Below are 16814 nucleotides of genomic sequence, written 5' to 3'. Positions count from 1 at the left end.
GCAGAAGACCATGAGCATACCTCCTGTACTTAATAACTTGGCCACTTAGTGTATAGCTGAATAAAGAGACCATCTCTCACTATCCCTGCAGTCTCTATGTCACAGTATTTTCACAGTACATAATATGCTGCAAATTCTAAAATAATGCAGTGTTAGAACTAGGATACATTATACTGGAGGACAGCAAGAAGATAATCTTGCATTCAAGAATCCTCTGTCTGCAATGAAACTTAAACATGAAGCTCCAAGTTAACAAACATTTATATTAGCATATACAGAAGATGTTTTAACTTGGGTTTAATGCTTAAATTTTGCATGCTTTCCAATTCTGTAGAGGAAAAGCAGAGATTTAAATTGTAACAGCCACCTGGAAAAAAGTCATTCTAGCAGTGTGCATCTCTGTTCCCGTGACAACCATCTTGTGAACTGTATGCTCAATACTAATGAGCTTGTCTTTACAGCTTGCACTGAAAAAAAGGTTATTCAATATGGTTTCTCACTTTCCATGTGGATTTTGGTTTCATGAATGAACTTGCAGACAGGCTGTTACCCAGATTTATGGAAAATTCACCTTTTCCAACAGAATGCCTCATGAAATTGAACATTCATAGTGACATGACTTATTCCAAATGCAAGCAATGGAAATGCTGACAAAAATGAATTCCACCACACTAATTCTTTTTTTTACAAACTTGCCTTTGTCTCCATGACAATATGGAATGCGAATTGAAATATATTAAAAAAAAATAAAACATGCAATTAGGTGGCGAGTGCTTGCAGGTTGGAAGGGCCTGTTACTGTGCTGTATTTCTAAATTAAAATTGGGGTGGGGGCACAGTAGCATAACATGGCTGGCCAGTGGCATCTGCATCAGACTTCGAGGCAAGAGGTCCCAGGTTCGAATCCTGCCGGCTCTTTGCACACTTTCCGTCTGTACTGGGTTGAGCACTGAGCTAGCAACTCGGCCTTGTTAAAAACAGACCAATGCTAAAGAACTGGCAAGGTTGCTGCCTAATGTGCCACAAGGCGCAGAGAGGGACCAAAAAGATGGTAGCAAAGTGGGAAGCATTATGCTGTTAACAACCCCAGCAATCGGGGTTGAATTCTCCCCGCTGTCTGTGAGGTGCTTGTACATTCTCACCATGACTGCACTGGTTTTCTCAAAGTGCTCAGGTGCAAAGATACATGGATGAGCTGGTTAACTGGAGACGTGGAGACATAAGGGCAGCACGGGGTCATTGGGCTGGAAGGGCCTGTTACCACACTGTATCTATAAAAGAAATAAAGAATTGTTGGAATATGATGGAATAAAGAGCACGACAGTAAGTAACAGATAAAGATGTGACAAAGTAATTAAAACAGGTCCTTTGTGTAAATTTTCCTGGGCACCACCGTGACTGACTCTAGGGACCGTCAAGGTCATGCTTTGCATTCTTTGACAACAGTGAGTATTAAGGATTCCTGATTATGAGCAATACAGTAAGTAGATCTTTATTGCTAATTGCAATGAGTCAGTTCATGGGAGATAAATGTCAATACGTCCCATTCTGTTTAATTACAGCATATTTTTGAAGTTCATGAGGCAGGGAAAACCTACAAATATTTTCTGGTTGGGTTGACTCTATTAGAATGTGATCATTGTAAATTTCAAGATGACATTTTTCAAATTAACCCTCTGTAAATGGATTGCTCCAATGACAATAGAACTCTCTTTTTCAGTATGCCTCTTGCTGGACACATAGGAACAGCTGAATGTTTGGTTTAATTTGGGGTTATGAACCACTAAATAGGCTGCTTTGGAAACATTTTGAGGCTGGGGGGGGCTGGGGGAGGTTGGGTCACACTGAATTGCGACCAAATGCCAGATTTAGCGGAGCCAAAACACAAGGCCTCCTTAACACAAATATAACAGAACTCATTAGCTTTATGCTTTTCACCACAGTATTCATTATCCAGCAGGCATTCTGTGGAGACATACTGGCTGGGAACAGAAGATAGCTATGAGTTAAATGTAAATATTGCAAAGAGAGCTGGAATAATGTGAATGCGGTAAGGATCTACTTCCTATTCACTTAGGCAACAAGCCATCAATTTGACGTGTGTTTCAGACCAAACGTATGGTGAGTTTCAGGGAAACAAATAACTTATAGTTGGACTGGGTATGATAACAGGTTAGTAGAGTGGGTTTAATTTACAATACCACCAACTGCACGTGAGTTTAGAGGATAGAATAGCCTCCCGTTGTTTTACATGTAGACACATTGTGCACAGAAGGAAAAGCATGCAAGGAATTTACAGAAACTGAAAAAAGATTGCAAGTGGATATTGACAAACTGAATAATTGGGCAACAACATGACAAACAGAGTGCAGTGTGGAAAAATGTGAAGTTATTCACTTCACCGGTAAAATAGAAATCCTGAACCTTCTTATAACAGTGAGACATCACTGTTCAAAGGGACCTAGCTGTCTTGCACACAAGTCACTGATTGTAGAGCTATATAGCATGGACAATTCTGGATGAAAGTGTTGTTTACATGCAGTAAAGTTATTACTCTTTGTCTCTGTAAGTCTATATGGATGCAGTGGGCGATTTAAAAAGGCAAAATGTAATATCTTTATTGCAAGAATATTTGAGTGCAGATGTAAAGATGTTGTACAATTACTTTGTTGAGACCAACTTCAAGCAGCATATACAATAGTGGTCTCCTTAACATAGAAAAGGATATACTCACTAAAAGGGTGGTAATAAGAAATGTCAACAGACTGCTTCCCGCAATGGTGGATCTCACATACAAAGAGAAATTATGTTCTATTTTTTAGAATGTATAGGAATCAGAGGTGAGAGTTGACCTTATTAAAACATACCTATACAGTTCCTTCAGGGCTTGACAGGGCAGATGTGGAAAAAATGCTAGTCCTTTTTAAGAAGTCTAGAAGTAAGGGTCACAGACTCAAAATAAATGGCAAGCTATTTTCAACTGATCTGAGGAAAAACTTATTTGCTCAGATGAGACACCTCAGAACAGCTGGAATTCTCTACCTCTGAGGGCAGCGGACATTCTGTCATCGGTTGTGTTCAAAACAATGATAGATTTCTAGATGGCAAAGTTATCAAATCTTCAGCATCAGAAATAGCTTTAATATCATTGACATATGTTCTGAAATTTGTCATTTTGTGACAGCAGCACTGTGCTATTTTATATAAAATCACACAAGTTGTGCAAAAAGCAAAGTAAAAAAGTACTGAGCTCATGTTCATGGTTCATTATCCATTCAGAAATCTTATGGCTGAGGGGAAGAAGCTGTTCCTTGAAACACTGAGAGTGTGTCTTCTGGCTGCTGTACCTCCTCCTTGATAGTAGTTATGGGAAGAAGGCACGTCCTGAGTGATGGAGGCCTTCATGATACGCCTTTTGAAAGTGCTGGTGAAGTTAGAGCCCATGATGGAGCTGGCTGAGTTTACAACTTTGTGCAGCTTTTTCCGATCCTTTGCAGTGGCCCCTCCATGCCAGATGGTGACACAACCAGTTAGAATGCTCTCCATGATACATCTGTCGAAATTTGCAAGTGTCTTTGATGACGTTCCAATTCTCTTCAAACTCCTAATGAAATATAGCAGCTGTTGTGCCTTCTTTGTAATTGCATTAATAACTTGGGCCCAGGATAGATCCTCAGAGATGATGGCAGCCAGGATCTCGATACTGCTCTCCCCTTCTCCTTCTGGTCCTTCAATGAGGACTGGTGTGTGATCTCCTGACTTGCCCTTCCTGAATTCCATAATAAATTCCTTGGTCTTACTAGAGGTTGAGAACATGATTGTTGCTGTGACATCGCTCAACCAGCTGATCTATCTCATTCCTATACGCTTCCTCATCACCATCTGAAATTCTGCCAACAATGGATCTCCCAGTGGCCACACATCTCAATTCCATGTCCCATTCCCATTCTGATATGTCTGCCCATGGCATCCTCTACTGTCAAGATGAAGCCACACTCAGGTTGGAGGAAAAACTCCATATATACCGGCTGGGTAGCCTCCAACCTGATGGCATGAACATTGACTTCTCTAACTTCCATTAATGCCCCTCCTCCCCTTCTTACCCCATCCCTGATATATTTAGTTTTTTTTCCCCCTCTTTTTTTTTCTCTCTTTCTGCCTATCCCTCTGCCTGTTCTCCATCTCCCTCTGGTGCTCCCCTCCCCCTTTCTTTCTCCCTAGGCCTCCCGTCACTTTTACCAATCACCTTTCTGGCTCTCAGCTTCACCCCAACCCCTCTGGTCTTCTCCTATCATTTTGCAGTTTCCGCTCCCCCTGCTACTTTCAAATCTCTTACTATCTTTCCTTTCAGTTAGTCCTGACGAAGGGTCTTGGCCCGAAACGTCGACAGTGCTTCTTCCTATAGATGCTGCCTGGCCTGCTGTGTTCCACCAGCACTTTGTGTGTGTTGCTTGAATTTCCAGGATCTGCAGATTTCCTTGTGTTTGCTTTTGAATGTCCTGTTCTTATGTTATTATCTTCATATATGTTACTGGAAAAAACAATAACATAAGAACAGAGCAAATAGGACATCACTCCAAAGCCTGGACCTCTGTTTGAGGTGATATGATCATGGCCCCTTCAGCAATTATAAGTCAATCAGTTTAACCCTATTGTTGCTGAAACTTTTATAAATGATAGACCAGGACCAGGACAACACAAGTAGTCGATGCATTGATTGGGGACAACTAGCATAGATTTTTTTAAAAAATACAAATCATGTTTAGCTAGCTAGTAAAAGTGTTGTGATTATGCATCAAAGAAGGCTAATGTAGTGTACATGAACATTTGAAAGGTGTTTGATACAACACCACATAATAAGCTCAGCATCAAGGCTGAAAGCCCAGAAATGAAAAGAAAGACATAGCATGGCTAGAGGATTGTTTAAGCCACAGAGTATAATAATAAACAGTTGCTTTTTTGGGTAATAGTGAAGTATACAGTTAGGTTCCAAGGAAGGTGATAGCAGGACTACTGCATTTCAAAATGCACTTTAGTGATTTACAATAGATATCATTTCCAATGCTGCAGATAATACAACACTCAGATCCACAGTTAAATGCAAGGAGCAGAGTAATAAACTTCAAGGTGACAGGCAGGCCAGTGGAAATGGTTGAATCTTCACAGATGAACTTTAAGGTAGTGTTAGATTCAGCAAAACACACACAATGCTGGTGGATACTCAGGAACTCAGGCAACATTGATGGAGAAAAATAAATGTTAGACACTTTGGGCCAAGACCCTTCATCAGGACTAGGTTCGAAACAGTAGTTGTTTAACCCTCCATAGAAGCTGCTTAACTTGCTGAGTCCCTTTGGCATTTTGTGCCTGTTGTTCAAGATTTCCAGGAGCTGCAGAAACTTTTGTGGCACTGAAGTCTTTGAACAAGCTCAGAGTATTTTCCATCTCCATAAACCTGATTTTTTTTTTTGGTACTTCAGATTGTCAACATCTGCTTCCAAGATTCTTCCAGACAGCACATTGTTGCTCATAAAAATTTGTTAAATATTTTCCTGCTTATGTTGCGTTTGATATTTAGCCAATTTACTTTAAGTCTGAGTCTTCTCGTTACTGATTCATTGGCAATTGAAAACATTTTCCTGAAGTTGCCTCCAGGTCACTCTTCTTCCCTGTTAGGTATGCATTCACCCAAGAGCAGGTCTTCAATTGGGAAATTGGTCCTTGAGCCTGACCTGATTGCTCTGACTATGAACTGCACTGAAATATTTGGGCAAAAAAGATACTGCAGAAGTTGGAAATCATGAACAAAAAGCTGTTTGATCTCAGCAGGCCAGGCAGCAGCTCTAGAGAGAAATAAGCAGTTGAGGTCTCGCTGAGATCCTTCATCAGTCCTGCTAGCTTGTACTCCTTTCCCTACCAGTGCCTCTCCTCTCTCTTATCTTCAACTGTAACCCAAACAAGGATGAAAACAGAACAGACTACTCGTACAGAACTGCCAAAATGAAATACATACACTTGCAGGGGTGTCAAACTCATTTTAGGTCACGGGCCGGATTGAGCAAAATGCAGCTTCATGCGGGCCGGATCAGTCGGACGCGTGCGAACGCAGCTTTCGTTGCCTCCGTTTTTTCAGCCTGCTCTCATGTGTCTCAGTCTCTGCTATAACTACAAAGTGTTTCACTTTACAAATTCCGTTTCTTATGAAGAAGTCTGCTGAGCAAGACTGCCGAATAAACACTAAAAACCCTGAAAACCTGGTACCTGAATAAACTCAGCATTAGCCATATCATACGCCATAGGCGCTTCGATTACTGGGGCCAGCTTTAATAGTAATTAGATATTATCTCGCGGGCCAAAGATAATTCCACCGCGGGCCGGATTTGGCCCGCGGGCCTTGAGTTTGACATATATGACATACAGCATAACAGTAAAAATATGAACCAGGGCATTACACTGTTTTTTAACAGCTGAGGAGGACATTGGAGTCAGGTAGTGGACAAACGTATGGCTTAGGAAAGGGTTTAGGAAGTTGATATATCAGGGAAAAGATTGGGGTTCAGCGGAGGAAGCTGCTACAGAAGGAGTTGAGGGGATAATGCACCATTACCTGGTGGAAGTGGAGTAAAGGTTTCCGATTACTTGGAGGAGTAGGCCATGGGTACAGTGGCTCCTGACAATGCAGTGTGACAGAGAAAATGCTTTATCAATGAATATTGTACTTATGCTGCCCTCTGAGATGTCTCTTTGCACGTCCTCAGTCTGGATAGGGCATGGCAAAGAAAGGCAAATCAAGCAAATTAGTCACTTCTCTTACACCATATTTATTTTGTTCCACAAAATTCAATAAATGTCATTCTGTATATCAAATTTTTGGTAAGTGAGTTCTGCAAGGGTGAATTTCCATTACTCAAATCACTGTAACACAGAGGTCATCTAGATATGGAGCTCTCATCATTTTGCTGAAGTATCCAGACCAATTGCTCCTTAAAATTATTCAGTTAATAGCGTTGAATAATTCAAATATTTTGTGGAAATAAATAACAGATTTCTGTTTAATATACAATTAGATCAGCCTGCATTTAATCATACCACAACTTGTCTCTGCAACTTCTCTTTGCAATTGAACTGAAGCATATCTTACTAGCTGCAGTGTTTATTAAATTAATTCAAAACCACAATGTAGCGATTGGATATCAATACAGAAATATATATTTATATTCTTATGTTCAGCAAATAATTAAGGTAGTTCTTTTGATTTTGACTGGATCTAATAAATGCAACTGATATTTGATGGTGTGAGTCTGTGGGAGTCATCTTTAATTTCCTGTTGGCTGAGGCTTGCTTTTCACTCTTGGTTCTGCTCGCAACCATTTAAGGCATCTGTATGTCGAGGAATATCCGAACATTCTCTGCACTGATCCTTAGCCAACGTTATTAAGTTAATATTTTCCAGGGTTCTGATTTCAACCATGGAAATTTCTCTGAATTCAGTTCCACATTTTGTAGACTCTTTATTCATTTCTGCCTTTTTGCAAGAAGTGGTTCCAATGGGTCAGCATTTAAAATAATTATTTTCAAGGAATAATTCATGTGACAAAAAGCTCCTATACAAAAAGAAACCAGTGTTACTAGGGTTAATGCATATTGTAGGTGAAATACACCCATGGCTTGAATGTTTTTAACTTTATATTAGGTCTCATTAAGGAATGCTTTTTTTTCCACGTTATGTTAGTGTTTAGCAAAATTGGGCATTTTTGATTATTTAAAAAAACGTCTCGAGAGCTGCATCAATTTCAGGATTCTATTATGTATAATTAAATTGAAATTGGTAATAATAACAACTGCAGATTAACTTAGACTTGTCCATAATTTCTTTGACAAAACCTTTATTATTGTTCTTATAATCATCAACATTTTTTGTTTTCCTCGCCATTTTTGTCCATATTTCATCTTCGCTGCCTTTTTCATTAGTGCCTTGCCACCAACCCAGTAAATCCCAATGACAAACAGTATTGATCAGTACTAATTGAGCATTTTGAAAGGCACATATGACATTCTTAAAGCAAAATGAATGAAAACGTAAATCTTGCATGTTTGACATTTATTGCTGGCAGAGTTTAATCAGTGAAAACAAAGTCATTTTCTAGATGACTTTCGAGTACGCTTTTTCAGCTTTAATCAGAGAAGTTGAAAAATGCATGTTCAATATATGCCACTCTTTCACTATGCATGCATAGTCCACAATAGTGCTACAATGTAAATGAAACAGAGCACTGGATGACCTGATTGGGTCGGGCAGCACCTCTGGAGGCAAAAAGTGTGTGTTGACGTCCTGATGGGGGTTTTAACACAAAACATCAACATACACCTTTTGCTTCCAGCATTCTGTTTTTTTTTGCAGATTCTACCACAACAGTTTTTTTATTTGGTCTACAGTGCTGTGATGTAAACTGTTGTGTGGATTTTTATCCAGCAGGAGCACCTACTGGTTGCAGGAGGACTGAATTATGCAGAGTAATGCTGATGCCTTACTCACTGCCCGAGGTTGCATGTGAATCATGGCCCCCAGTCTGAAGCAGTGAAGTACTGTACATATTTGGGAAGTTGACCACTGTTCTTTTCCAAGCCAACAAGGCGATGGTGCTTTTTGGGACGTCACACTTCTGGTCTTTGGTAGTACCATCCTGGTTGATCTCAGGACAACCATGTGCTTGCAGCAGGCTTGAAGAAAACAAGCAAACTTTGTAAGGGATGAAATACACCATCCAATCTTTAGGTTAAAATATACCATAAGAGAACATTTTAATAATGGGACACAAACTTAGTTTAGATGTCCTTGGATGTTGATGTTTATAGGAAGTTATCAGTCTTTGCCAGCTTTATATCAAGGATGGCAATGCTACATTGTCAAGGATCTGGGAAATTTCTTCTCAGTGGGTGATGTTATAGCATTGTAAAAATAAGTATAACTTGCAGCATGTGTACAGTGGTAAGTTTGGTCTCGTCATCTTATTTTAATTAGCTTTAGACATCAAGGGAGAGTTTTGCAATTTCATACCCTTGCACTTTCATCTTTTGTTTCTTTCAGAGTTGCTGCTGGGGGAGAGAGTGAGTAACATAGTTATTAGTTACAAGTAATCATGATACACTGTTTTTGCCTGGGCTAAGTTTGATAAACCAACAGCTTATTGAATTCATGTGGCCGTCACTTCAATTTACATTCCTCAAAGTTGGAGGTCTGTGTTTATGAGTGTGAGTCGGTGGGAGGGTGGGAGGATGGGGAAAGGGGCTTCTTTTGCTGTTGGAGTGCTGAGCATTCTGGGCGTGCTTTGCTGGCACTGGGATGAGTGGCAACATTTACGGGCTGCCCTCTGCACATGCTTGGGTTTGTTGCTTGTTAACGCAAATGTCACATTTCACTGTATGTTTCAATGTACAGTACTGTCTTAGGCACGCTAGATTGTTTATATTGTTATGAAACCAGTAACTGGTTTCACTTACCAGCAAAGATAGATATGTCAGTTGAAGTCCAATGGTACTATTTTCAAAAGTTTTATTAATAAAGGGGCACAAAAATTAAGGTTAATACAAACATTCAGATAACATGCGTCACTACTCAATCTAAAACGCAGGTACATTAATAATCACTCAGAAATAAGCTCTTTCGTTGTCTAGGGTATAATACTGAGTCCAATTGGAAATATAAAGAGTCACTCTGAAGTCTGCAGGCTTTTCCCTTTTGGTTTCACGTGTTGGAGAGAGAGAGAGAGATAAACGGAAAAACTTGCCGTTTACATCCGTGGAATCAGGGGAGCGATCTTCCCCGTTGTTAGTTAAAAGCGATCTTCCGTTCGTTCCAGCCACAAACCCCGCATTCGGAATTTAACGCACGTGGCTTACTTCAAAATGGCTTCCCGTTCCCACGGGAAGCGTTATCGTTCTTCTTGGTGTCTCCTTGGTGCGTCTGAGGGTCGTCCTCTTTCAGACCCTTCTTTATACTGCCTCACGGGATCTCAGGTGTCAATCAGGTTGCAGGTGATGCAATCTCTCTCTCAACCAGCCCACTTTGCCCGAGGGCTTTACAATGTCCCTGCGAGTTGGCACGTCTGCAGTTCCCAGGTGTCTCCTGAGAACAATGCCACAGTCACCAGCTTTTGTCCCAGTGGAATGCGGTATCCAGCACGTTGCTGTCTTTCCATTTCCTGTGTCCATTCGGCCTGTCTCTCTCTCTCTCTCTCTGGTCATTGACCCCCCTTTCACTAGGGCTCTTGCAATTCTCACAAAGGAGGGGGCTGGTATCATAACACCTCCCCTCTTAAAAAGGTTTTTACCAGCGGTTAAAACCCAGAGTGGTACAGTCTTACAGAAATTTTGAATCTAATACAATACAGAAGCTTTTCTTTTCACTACAGAGTAATACAGTTATACATTCAAGTCAGCATCTAAACAGTTAACAAGTACAGTGCCCCTTTAGTTAATATCTTAACATCTTAATATCTTAAAGTCTTGTAGCATCAGACTTCAATTCAATAACCACCTATTTATTTATTGTTTTCAGCCACAAAACTGCGGAGGTGTGATCTTAGCTTAGGTGCATCTACAAAAGTTTATGCGAATACTAATCGTTTCGGTCGGTTTACTTCGCCGGCAGGTCTCCAAAGGTCTGTCTTTATTATTCACAGGCTTTGGCGCAACCCGTAAAACCTGCTTTGCTGTTTTAAAAAAAATGGCATCCCCATTAACCGTCACCTCTTTTCTGGCGAGTCCCCCCGTTGGGACTTTGAGTAATTTGGCGTGGTGAACTCCCGCCCGCCTCGTTCATCGGGGCTATTTTTTTCAACACCATGCCCCAAACTGTCAAGACCCTTCAGGCTATTTGTTTTTAATTCCAACTCCTCTTCCAGGTAGCATTTCGAATGCAACCTCTTCACACCCCACCCTGGCGTAACAATAGAGTGGGGGGGCCCCGCTATTTCCCGACTCACTCTGTGAGCGATCTGCCAGGTTTAAAATTTCTTCCTTCGACTTGGGAACTACAGACTTTCCGTTTCCTTCAATAACAATCCTCATTCCCCCCTTAAATTCGGCATTAACCTTGGCCCCACTCTCGAATACAAACACCGTGGAACTCACACTTCCCACGGTTACCAAGGTTAACCCTTTTCCTACTGAACCAACCCTATCTGATCCACAAAGACGGCCGCCCCGTCCCCCTGAATCAAACACCTCAGACTTCCCCTGAGCTCTGTTACCAGGTTCAGCACCACGTGCGCCCCCATCTTGGACACACTCAAACGGGACATTGGCCCCTTCCAGGCTTTCAATACCCGTACCTTTTTCAAATTCTAACGTCCCCCGATCCTTCCAGTTACTCTCTAGGCAGCCCCCCGTTGGGGAAGGCGCAACCCTGCGAGCTGAAACAACCTCCTCGGCCATTTCAGCTGACTTCTCCACAGCAAGGATACCCTTCCTCTCTAAGACTGCCCTCATTTCACTCTCGGGACCATCGAGAACACCTTTAGAACTCTGAACTTCTTCAAACAATTCTGCCAAACCAGACAGATTAACCATGTCCAACTCTGGACATTTTAACAACTTTATCCGTTTCTCAACTTTAGTTCCTACCTCTAGGACCTTTCTCTTCACTAAGGGCAGGGCTATTTCCTCTCCCTTACCCCCTTTTACTTTACTGCTTTCTGTTTTACCACCCTCGGAACCCTCATGGTACAGGGTCGGTAAAAACATCTTGGCCAGATCACCGCTGGCTTCATTTAAACTGTCCTCTTTCTCAGCCGCTTTTTCCGACAGGCTGCGAGTGACCGCGCATGCGCGATAGCTTTGGGACTCTAGGGGCTGGGCCACCGTACTCGCCGGTCGGCGGGTCGGCATCATGGCTGCCCAAATCCTCCCTCCTGCTAACACACTTTGTAACAACGCGACCCACTGCTCTTGTGGCCACTTCTGGTTCACTGCCACCTTTTCAAAAAGCAAGAAATAACTATCAACATCCGTCTCTTCGAACGGAGGCACTACTCTCAGCTCCCGACTAACATTAAACCGCTCTCTCCTTAGCTCCTCCCTCTCTCTTTCTCTCCCCGCTGCCGCTCTCTCGGCTGCTGCTAACTCTCTGATCCGAATTTCATGCTGTCTTTGCCTCTCAGCGTGATCCTGCTCGTTTTCCACCTCTAACCCCTTCGCCAAATTTAACAAGTCTGCTTTGGCGCTCACCTCTAGCGCCGCCACAGTCGCGTTTTTCATAAATTCACACACGTCCATCTTTGCTGGTTTTTCTGTCTGGCTACCTGCGTACCAGATCCAAATTATTTTGTTTTGACTTACAATCCCGATTGACTGACCTCCCCCTTTTTTGGTGTCAAATCCCGAGACGAGAACCCCACTTGTTATGAAACCAGTAACTGGTTTCACTTACCAGCAAAGATAGATATGTCAGTTGAAGTCCAATGGTACTATTTTCAAAAGTTTTATTAATAAAGGGGCACAAAAATTAAGGTTAATACAAACATTCAGATAACATGCGTCACTACTCAATCTAAAACGCAGGTACATTAATAATCACTCAGAAATAAGCTCTTTCGTTGTCTAGGGTATAATACTGAGTCCAATTGGAAATATAAAGAGTCACTCTGAAGTCTGCAGGCTTTTCCCTTTTGGTTTCACGTGTTGGAGAGAGAGAGAGAGATAAACGGAAAAACTTGCCGTTTACATCCGTGGAATCAGGGGAGCGATCTTCCCCGTTGTTAGTTAAAAGCGATCTTCCGTTCGTTCCAGCCACAAACCCCGCATTCGGAATTTAACGCACGTGGCTTACTTCAAAATGGCTTCCCGTTCCCACGGGAAGCGTTATCGTTCTTCTTGGTGTCTCCTTGGTGCGTCTGAGGGTCGTCCTCTTTCAGACCCTTCTTTATACTGCCTCACGGGATCTCAGGTGTCAATCAGGTTGCAGGTGATGCAATCTCTCTCTCAACCAGCCCACTTTGCCCGAGGGCTTTACAATGTCCCTGCGAGTTGGCACGTCTGCAGTTCCCAGGTGTCTCCTGAGAACAATGCCACAGTCACCAGCTTTTGTCCCAGTGGAATGCGGTATCCAGCACGTTGCTGTCTTTCCATTTCCTGTGTCCATTCGGCCTGTCTCTCTCTCTCTCTCTCTGGTCATTGACCCCCCTTTCACTAGGGCTCTTGCAATTCTCACAAAGGAGGGGGCTGGTATCATAACAATATGATTTCAGATGGCCTCCACAGAGCCCTGATCTCAACATCATCGAGGCTGTCTGGGATTACCAGGAAGGACAGAGCAAGCGAAACAGCCAAAGTCTGCAGAAGAAATGTAAAGATGTTTGTACCAACCTACCAGCTGATGTTCTTATAAAACTGCTCAACAGTGCACCTAAGAGAATTGATGCAGTTTTAAAAACAAAGGGTGGTCTTACCAAACATTGACTTGATTCAGCTTTTTACTGTCGATTCCTTTTTTTTAGTAATTATTTTGATATTCAATTCATTTGCAATTTGCATTTGCTTTGCAATTCATTACTTTTGAAAGCATTGTTGTTTCACAGAATCTTTTACGTGCCTCAGACTTTTGCACAGTTCTGTACATGTGATAAATACACCTGAATCTGTATCTAAGCCTATTACATTCCACGTGACCCTCCTCTCAGCTCACCTGCTCATACACTTCCTCCCTCAGCTCCATTTAGGGCCTCAAGCAGTCCTTCCAGGTGAGGCAATATTCACCTGAGAATCTGCTGGGGTCGTCTATTGGCTTCATATGGCTTCACCTACGTTGAGAAGACCTGTCACAAACTGGGGGACTGCTTCATCAAGCACCTCCATGCCATCCGCCACAAACAGGACTTCCCAGTAGCCAAGCATCTTAATTTCAATTCCCATTCACTTTCTGATCTGTCAGTCCATGGCATCTTCCTGTGCCAAGATGAAGTCTCCCTCGGGATGGAGGAGCAAAACCTTCTATTCCATCTGGGTAGCCTCCAACCTGATATGAATATTGATTTTTCCTTCTGTTAAACAAATTCCCCCCTCCCCCCTTCCCCTAGTCCCCACTCTGACCTTTCAGCTCTTCTCACCTGCTCCCTCCTTCTTCCCTTTCTCCTTTGGTCCACACTCCTCTCCTATCAGATTCTTTCTTCTCCAGTCTGTGACCTTTCCCACCCACCTGGCTTCACCTATCACCTTCCAGTTAACCTTCTTCCCCTCCCTTCCACCTTTTTATTCTGGTATCTTCCCCCTTCCTTCTCAGTCCTGAAGAAGGGTCTAAGCCCAATGCATTGACTGTTTATTCTTTTCCATGGATGCTGCCTAACCAGCTGAGTTCCTCCATTAATTTGTGTGTGTTGCTCAATTTTGTCACATGTGGTTAATATATCCTTCATTTTCCTTTTTCCTGGCACATATATCTAGTTTCCTCTTTAAAAAGACTGTGCCACTGTTGAGAAAGAGATTAGATGCAATATATAGTCTCCAGTACCTGCGTCCACTGGACAGTACTTTGGCATATTAATTGCTTCCTCTTCACTTCCAGGCCTAGGGCATTAAATATGTTTTTCAACTGTTGGCGGAATATTTCAATTCCTTTGTAGCAGCTCATTAGTTGAACAGAAGCTGTCATAGAATAATCATTGCAAGTAGTGTGTGAATGGCTGGGAATAAAAATTTCTCATTCCAGAAATTACACCTGTCAACTGTGCATTATTGAGATTACATAAAGAGATTTGTGAATTTATTGTCTTTACTGAAGGGAAGAAAATACTAATCTGCATGTTTGATACCTCAGGATAAATCATGTTTTTTAAAAATTACACACATAGCCCTTGCACAACTTTTAGGACTTAAAAAGTATCTATAAATTATTTCTTTATCCAACTTGCATCAAAATTCCATTTGATAAAATATTTGCTTTATCATGTGCCTACACAAGATTCAAAGTTTGTGAACTCAAATGTACAGTAATGTAATTTTGTTGTTCGCGCTGATAATGATGTTGTCACATTTCGTATCAATGTTAGTACCTCTGGAATGTGTAACCATTATCCATATCAAATGTTTGGCAAAATGGGGGCAAGTGCAAGACCAGCACGCACAGGTTGGGCCAATGGACTTGTTTCTGTGCTATGTAACTCTATGGAATTATCACTTTCATCTTCCTCAGGTTAACAGTTTAACTTACTAGGAAGCTCTCAAAATTACTATTTTACCTCTTTAGCGTGAACCCTATCGCTTCAATGAAAGTGTCCCAACACCAGGATATTTGTCACAATGTCAGGGCCACAAGAGCAGAGAGGATGGCAATGGTCATTAGGAGTTTTTTTTATCTTAGAGATCGAGGATGGAACAGGTCCTTTGATGCACTAGCAATAACTCCAAAAGACTGGAAGTAGAGTAAATACTGAAAGGGTTTTATTAGCAGTAAAACGGAGCACGTTCATGCCGGATGTCTGCCCTGGACTGTGGGAGGAGCAGTGACACAATCACCTTTATCCAGGGGTCTGTGGGACGAGCCACAGGAGCAGTCAGCAGAGGGGCGTGTCCAGACAGATATACATGGTTTACCACACCCTTCCAGCTCAGTGAGTCACACTGCCAGGCGTCCCACCTATTTAACCCTAACCTACTCACAGGACAACGTGCAATGACTGATTAACCTACATTATGTCTTTGGACTGTGGAAAGAAAGCGGAGCACCTTGAAGAAATCCACATACTCACAGGGAGGACATACACATTTCTTACACAGGATACTGGAACTGAACTCTGAACTCTGACCCCCCCCCCCCCCCCCCGAGCTGTAATGAATGAACTGAATGAATGAATTTGGATGAATTTATTTAAATCTTCCATCCATCCTGCAACACGAGGGAGTAAAATTCTCCGTTGAAATGTGAATGGCTTGTAGAAAATCGCTGTCCCGTAGCCTGTTTGTCATGGCTTTAAAGCTGCGGCACTATTTGCCAAGTAGAAGCAGCTGACTGGTGTCCCTGGTTATTTTCCAGGCCTTCTTTATGCACCTGCTGCTGTAAATGTCTTCAGTGAAGGGAAGTTCATGTCCACAGATGTGCTGGGCTGTCCGTACCACTCTCTTCAGTACCCAGCAATCAAGGTTTGGTTCATTTCCTGTTCCAGGCTGTTATACAACCAATCGGGATGCTCTCAATGGTTCCCCTGTAGAAGGTCTTGGGGATTTTGGAGCTTATTCCAAACTTCTTCAGTTGCCGGAAATGGTGCTATGCTTCCAGGTGAGATCTTTGGTGATGTGTATACTGAGGAACTTGAAACTACTCACCATCTCAACTGCAGTCACACTGATGTTGATTGGGGCAAACCCATCTCCGTTCCTCCTGTAATCCACAATCAGCTCTTTTGTTTTTTGGCCATTGAGGGAAAGGTTGTTAACTTGGCACCACTGTATCAGGGCGTTAACCTCTCCTCTGTAGGCTGTCTCATCACTGCTAGAAATAAGGTTGATCAATGTTATGTCATCCGTGAATTTGATCAGCAGATTGGAGCTGTGTGTGGCAACACAGTCGTGGGTGTAAAGGGAGTAGAGGAGGGGACTCAGCACAGCCCTAGGGACATCTGTGTTGAGGGTTAGCGGGTCAGAGGTGAGGGAACCCATCCTTACCACCTGTCAGCGATCTGCTAGGAAATCTAGGATCCAGCTGCACAAGGCAAGGTGCAGGCCAAGGTCTCTGAGCTTCCTGTCAAGTCTGAGGGAATTATGGTGTTGAATGCTGAACTGTAGTCCAGGAGCAGTGTTCTAATGTATGCATCCTTCTTCTCC

Source organism: Hemitrygon akajei, chromosome 8 (assembly GCF_048418815.1).
Source record: "Hemitrygon akajei chromosome 8, sHemAka1.3, whole genome shotgun sequence".
Taxonomy (NCBI): domain Eukaryota; kingdom Metazoa; phylum Chordata; class Chondrichthyes; order Myliobatiformes; family Dasyatidae; genus Hemitrygon; species Hemitrygon akajei.
The sequence above is the reverse complement of the archived record's forward strand: the minus strand, read 5'-3'. Positions refer to the sequence as shown.